The following is a 7,418-nucleotide window of genomic DNA, read 5'->3' as shown; positions in this document are numbered from 1 at the left end:
ATGAAAAAACCATCTCACTGTTGTTTTGATATGCATTTCTCTACTGACTAATGATGTTGAGCATCTTTTCATGTGCTTATTGGCCATTTGTATTTCTACTTTGGAGAACTGTCTGTTCAGATCCTTTGTGTGGCCCTTATTTTTGATATAGCTCCCAAGAGATTTCCTGAAAAATGTACATATTTACCTCTACACAAAAGTTAGTATGCAGTTTCTAGGGGTTCATGACTTTTCTGATATATCCCTATGAGTCAGAAGATACCTCCAGAGGACAGAGTATGTGGCAGGCATAGTATGTACTTGACAGCTTCAGGGATTGGTGTCAGTGAAAGTTCTGAGGGTAAGTGATGGTGAAGTGACTTGTTAAGGACATGGACAGGAGTCAAATTGCCTGTGTTTGAATCCTGGTGTCATTTATGAGCTGCTGTGTCATTGGGCAAATTGCTCTACCTCTCTTAAGACTTCACATCCTCATTTGTGAAATGGGGATAATAATAGCACCTACTTCATAGGTTAAGGTGTAATCCATACTGCAGTCTGTAGTCCTTAATCTTCATCAGTAAGTACTTCAAGTCATCTTCACTTTCAGCAAGCAAGGTTGTGTTGCCTTCATATCGCAGGTTGTTGATGAGTCTTCCTCCAATCCTGATGCTGTGTTCTTCTTCATATAGTCTGGCTTCTCAGGTTATTTGTTCAGCACACAGATTGAATAAGTATGGTGAGAGAATACAACCCTGACACACTTTCTTCCTGATCTTACGCCATGCAGCGTCCCCTTGTTCTGTTCAAATGACAACCTCCTGATCTATGTACAGGTTCCTCATGAGCACAATTAAATGTTCTGGAATTCCTATTCTTCTCAATGTTATCCATAATTTGTAATAATCGACATAATCAAATGCTTTTGCATTGTCAATAAAGCACAAATAAGCATTCTTTGCTTTCAGCCAAGATCCATCTGACATCAGCAATGATACCCCTCATTCCATGTCCTCTTCTGAATCCAGCTTGCATTTTGTTCTGTTGTACATAGGGTTGCAATGAGTTGGAGTTGACTTGGCAGCATCTAACAACAACAACTTCATAGATGCTCTGCTGTGGATTAAATGAGTTAGTATAAGCAAAGTGCTTTGCATTGTGTAGGTACATAGAAATTTCTCAATACCCTGTTATGCTGCAATTAATATTTTTGCAGAATGTAATAGTGGATGATGAGAGAAGTTGGTGTCTGAATATGCAAACATCTTTCTTCTTTCTGGAAAGAATAGATATCCTCCATTGACCTTTTAAAGGCAAGGAGGTTTTTGTAAATTGAATCTTGTAATCTTCTCAGAAAAGAGAATTTTCTTCCAGGACAGTTTTGGCTATTTAAATAAGACTGTAGAGTACTTTGCAGATCTTGGACCTGGATCAGTTAATCTTCTCTAACCTTTGTCCCCACTGTCAATGTCTGCTTAAGAGTGATTTAAGAAACAAAACAAAACACCACCACCAAAATAACCCTACTCAGTCTTTGTCCTTATCTGGCCTGGAGAATCACAACATTCCACACTGGCAGCTTTGCTCTTTGATCCAAAGGTTAAGCAAGAAGATATTGTTGGATTAAACCAGAGAATATTGTCCAAAGTCTTCAAATTTAAAATCTTTGTAGCACTAGCTAGAGTTTTTAGAATAGCCTGAAGCAAGGCAAACTAGGAGGGAGTACTAAAGTGGAGTAAGACTGTTCTGATTGGATCTTATCTTGAAAGGAGCTCAGAGGGTCTCTTGTCCTTCTTACAATCATTACCCTTAAGGAAGTCACACTCTTGAGAAACAACACTTACTGCAGAGAAGTTTCAGACCAAAATTGCATTATGCTGCCTGGGAACTTGAGGTGAGCAAATACTGAGTTTGAGGAGGAGGAGGAGTTATTTACCCCAAGGGAACCCTTCCAGGTCCTTCCCTGTGGAATCCTCTCAGAAACAGAATCTCTCCTTTCACTTCAATTGAAGGGAAAAGCTGCTCTTGGGGCTAGGCTGAGAGCTTCTAAGAGATACTGGAATTGCATTATTTTGTCCCATTTGTTCTCTGACCTATAGACAGTGATGCTTTTTACACCTGGGCCTGCAGCTGGAGGTGGCTAGGATAAAATTTTCTTCCTTATGATCACAAAATGTTATGAGGACTTGAATAACACATCCTTAAAAAAGAAAAGCTGCTTTCGTTGTTTACTTGTTTAATCTCTCTTTTATAATTGCCTTTTTAGGTCACTTCAAAGTCTCTTTCTTATGGACAGAATATATTCTTCTCTTACAAAATCAGAAGAAATCAAATACAGAACAAATGTCTTAATAATCACAACCCAGTACAAATGGAAACCTAGTCTGTAATTTGACTCCTCAGTGACTTAGAGAAAGGCATTGTGGGGCAGCAATACTCCTTTTTCCTTCCGGAATTGCACTGCAAGTACAGTCAGCCTCTAAAGAACAACACTGGAACTTTGAAAAGTGTAACAGCAAGAAATAGAAACTGGGAAATTTTATGCTAGCAAACGATAAGCCAGACTAGGAAGGGAGACCTGTGATCTACTTCTGAAATGTCAGCCAGTGAGAACCCTATGTATCACAAACACAATGGTCCAATCCCATTGTGCATGGGGTCACCAAGATTCTGGCGTTCAGTCAATGTCAGCTAACAACGGCAATAGCAACAACACAATATCTTTTATTCACAGGACCCTTGGCCCTGACTGATTTCCAAGTCTCAACCTGTTGGACTACCCTATTTCTCTAAAAATGCCCTTTTCCTTATAATTTGAGGGGAATTAAGTCATTCAGGGTATGAGGTTTTCTTTTGTGTAAAAAATGGTTTTTCTTGCTGTCAGTTGCCGTTGAGTTGGTTCCAACTCATGGCGACCCCATGTACAACAGAAGGAAATATTTCCCAGTCCAACGTCATCTTTGCTGTTGTCGTATGCTTAAGTCCGTTGTTGCAGCCACTAGGGGGCTCATGTTCCATCGCTTTATCAGACAGTATTCTGTTGTGGTCATTGAGTTTTCAATGGCTAATTTTCAAAAGTAGTTAGCAAGGTCTTCCTCCCTAGACTATCCTAGTTTGGAAGCTTTGCTGAAACCTGTCTACTATGAGTGATCCTATGGGTATTTGAAATACTAGTAGCATAAACCAAACCAAACTCACTGCTGTTGAGTCAGATCTGACTCATAGTGACCCTCCTTGAGTTTCCGACAGTATCACTGCGGAAGTAGATTGCCTAACCTTCCTTCCGAGGAGTGGCTGATAGGTTTGAACCTCCAGCCTTCTGGTTAGCAGTCAAATGCCTTAGGCACTTCACCACCAGAGCTCCCACTGGTAGCATAGCTTCCTGAATTATAGAAACAAGCAACTCACCACAGTATAACAAACCGACAGCTTAAATTAAGATAAAAATCTTAAAGATTTCTATCTTTTAAGTTAAAAATTTAAGAGTGAGTTGAAAATATTAATTTAATATTAAAGATGAAGATGTTGTTGTTTTTATATGCCGTCGAGTCAGCCCCGACTCATAGCGACCCCTCCTTGGGTTTCCGAGGCAGTATCACTACGGAAGTAGGATTGCCCAACCTTCCTTCCGAGGAAGATAGAAGTCTTAAATTAGGTGAAACACTTAGAGCAGGGTACATTCTTAGTTGATAATTGGTGAAATTTTCTCAGAAAAGGATCTTCCAAAACTGTATCCTATGGAAACAAATTTGTGATACTCTCAGAGATGATCAAATATATTTAGGGAATGGTGGATAGTTTATCCTTTTTGGACAGTCATGATATTTGTACATGCTTGTACATTCACAGCATATGTTCTTTTCTCCCGTTTAATATCTTTGTTCTGTAGAAAATACTTTAGAAAATGCTAGTAGAATACTCATACATGTACCCAGAACTCGGCTAGGCACTGGGATACACTGAGTAAAATAGTTTCTGCCTTTGGTACTTAAAGTGTAGTGGATCTAAGAGGGTTATGACCCTACAGTCCATAGGGGTAAGTACAGAGAGGTGGTGTAGTGCCTAAGGCATTTGACTGCTAACCAGAAGGCTGGCAGTTCAAACCCAACAGCCACTTCTCGGAAGGAATGTTAGGCAATCTACTTCCGTAATGATACTGCCTCAGAAACCCAAGGAAGAGTCGCTATGAGTCAGGTCTGACTTGACGGCACATAACAACAAAGATAATTTTTAACTTCTGAAAATCGAAGTCATTTTGGATGCTTAAGGTGATCAGTCCTTTGGCAATAAATTTTTTTTTTTTTTTTTTTTTTTTCACAACTCTGGATCACATATATTAAGCTGTGAGTAATGTGATTACTTGAGTGGCATTTTATTTACACTTTCACATGGAGCAATGGCTGCTTCCTTGGCAATGGCTTTTTGTTTGCTTGTTTATTTATTTATTTTTTTGTTGTTATTTTTAAATTGAAAGAGATCGGCCACCACAAAATCTTTTTGGAAGGAAGGAATGTAGATAATAATTTTAAAAAATACCGTAGTTTCCTGAAGTAATGTAGTACTGCGTTGTACAATTGAAACATATTGTACTCAGTGTATCCGCTAATGTTTAAAAGTTGCTAATAACTCATACTTGGTACTGGGCTTATAAATTGGTACAATATTTATGGAGGGCACTGTGACAATATCTAGGTTGACTTGGAAATTCACTTCTAGGTATTTATTCTAGAGATATACATGCACATGAAAACTATGCTATATGTATGGTGCTTATAAAGATACATGATTTAAATACACATTAGTGGGTGATTCATTAAGTAAATTATGCAGCTTTTGCACAAAAAAGAATACAAGGCAGCCCCTGAAAGAATAAAGTTGCTCTATGTGTACAGATGTATAAGGGTATCCAAGTTGTTAATAAGAGAGAGAAAAGCAAGAGGCAGAATAATGTGTGTACTATGTCTCCACTTTAGTAATTTTTTTTCAGCATATGCTTATGTATATGTCTTAGTCTTTAGTGCTGCTATAACAGAAAAACCACAAATGGATGGCTTTAACAAACAGGAATTTATTCTCTTACAGTTTAGGAGGTTAGAGGTTCAAATTCAGAGTGCCATCTCTAGGGGCTAGATGAAGGCCCCTCGACCTTGAGCGTCAGCTCAGCCTCTTATTCCAGGACCACTAGCTATAGGCTTCTCATAACCAATGCAGCTGCTGGCTGCTGAGGCAGATGAACACAAGGTTGGCAGTAGAATGGCACAATCCCAAGACCAAGAGGCAACACGGCAGACCAGTGAGATGAGGACTCAGCCACATGTAGGATTCAGATGTGTCAAAAAGCTGGAGACCTTCCTCAAAGCTTCCCCAAATATACTGGAAGCAGGCCACATCCCAAAGGCAACAAATCAGCTACTCACAGCAGATTCCACCATGGATTTGATTATACCAGATCCAGTCTCTTCACGGAGAATAACTGCATCTAGCCGCTGGGCACTTAGAACCACTGCCCAGCCAAGTTGACACACAGCCTTAACTACCACAGTGTGCATGGATTGTCTTTGGAAGAATACACAACAAACTGTAACAGAGGTTAGCTTTTGGGGATGGAAACTGGGTGGCAGGAATATAGGGGTAGGAGGCAGATTAACTTTTCTCTGTATCATCTGTTGTACCTTGTGGATTCTGTACCATTTATATCACCTATTTTTTTTTTTTTTTTAAGTTGCTGGGGCCTGGTTTAACATGTTTGAAGAGTAAAAGCTTGGAATACAAGAGCTAACTACAGTATTATAATGAAATAACACTCTTTTTAAAAAAAAAAAAAAAAAAAACACTACCATTGAGTCAATTCTGATTGATATTGACCCTTTAGGACTACGTAGAACAATATCCAACTGTGTATAAAGACTAGAACTGCCACATAGTTCCCATAGGATTTCCAAGGCTATCAGTCTTTATGGAAGCAGAGTGTCACATCATTCTCCCATGGAGCAGTTGGTGGATTTGAATTGCCATCCTTTTGGTTAGCAGCCAAGAGATTTAGTTTGCTATGTGGCAATTAAGCACATAGTTGCAAAAAGTTTATATTAAATGATGGTGATTTCTTTTTTTAAAAACAGTGGGGTGCCTGTTTCTAGGTGCAGCTAAAAGTGCTGATGAACATTTACAGCTAGAAATTACTCTAACAGCCTCAGAGGTCATTCACCCAGGGAGAGTGCATTTTCTCTTGTTTGCAGGTAGAGATATCTATGGCTAGAGATAACAGCAAATTTATCTTGTTCTCCCTCCTTCCCATCTTCCATTTCTCCTTTCCTTTAGCCTTTCTTCTCTTTTTACTCCCTTTCTCCTTTCCTTTCATTATATCTTACCCTAACTTAAACACCTGTCCAGTGATCTTCAATTACATCTGTTCCTATCCTTCACCCCAAATTTCTATTTTGTCAGTGTAGATTTCTGCAGATCCACATATTCTGAGATGTGTAGCAAAGGTCATTTTTATTACAGAAATCTTTGGAATATTGTATTGCAGTTTTCCTCATAGAGTGTCCAATGGGATATATATATATATGTATATATGTAAGCATGTAAGCTCTGGTCACTCCTCGGAAGGAAGGTTGGGCAATCCTACTTCTGTAGTGATACTGCCTCGGAAACCCAAGGAGGGGTCGCTATGAGCTATGAGTCGGGGCCGACTCGACGGCACATAACAACAACAACAACAAATTGTACAGAGAAAGAAAGGCCTGCCATTCAGCTTCCATAAAGATTACAGCCAAGAAAACCCTACGGAGCAGTTCTACTCTGTGCTCAAAGTGCCACGATAAATCACAATTGACTGAATGGGTGTTTTGGCCTATTCTTACACTAGCTGCCTCCTCTGCTTTCTAACCAACAATTAAAAAACAAATAAAATCCCCAAGCACCCAGTATATAAAGACCACAGTGACCATGGTAAGTGCAGAAATAATGTAATCGCAAAAAAACCCAAACCAAACTCAATGCCGTGGAGTCAGATCCGACTCATAACAACACCTCTTTGCGTTTCCAAGGTGGTATCACTATGGAAGTAGATTGCCCAACCTTCCTTCCGAGGAGTGGCTGGTTAGTTTGAACTGCCAGGCTTCTGGTTAGCAGTCAAGTGCCTTAGGCACTATGCCACCAGAACTCCTGATGTAATCTTGCCACCATCGAATACCACCACTGCTAACTACCACCACCCACCACAACTTGCTGCTCCAAGTGGCAGAGGCTAGCACATTGGCTTTTGCCTTCATGTAAATTTGAATAATAACCAACAGACATTTGGTGCTGAATACTTCTCTGTTGAGCTGGACATGAGGGCCTCGCGGTTAATATATTGAAAAGGACAGACACTATTATGAGGTTGAAAAAAGGATTGTTGTTGTGTGCCATTGAGTAGGACCCGACTCATAGCGACC

This window comes from Orycteropus afer, unplaced genomic scaffold (genome assembly GCF_000298275.1).
Source record: "Orycteropus afer afer isolate SDZICR_OR568_19922 unplaced genomic scaffold, OryAfe1.0 scaffold00005, whole genome shotgun sequence".
Classification (NCBI taxonomy): Eukaryota; Metazoa; Chordata; class Mammalia; order Tubulidentata; family Orycteropodidae; genus Orycteropus; species Orycteropus afer.
The sequence above is the reverse complement of the archived record's forward strand: the minus strand, read 5'-3'. Positions refer to the sequence as shown.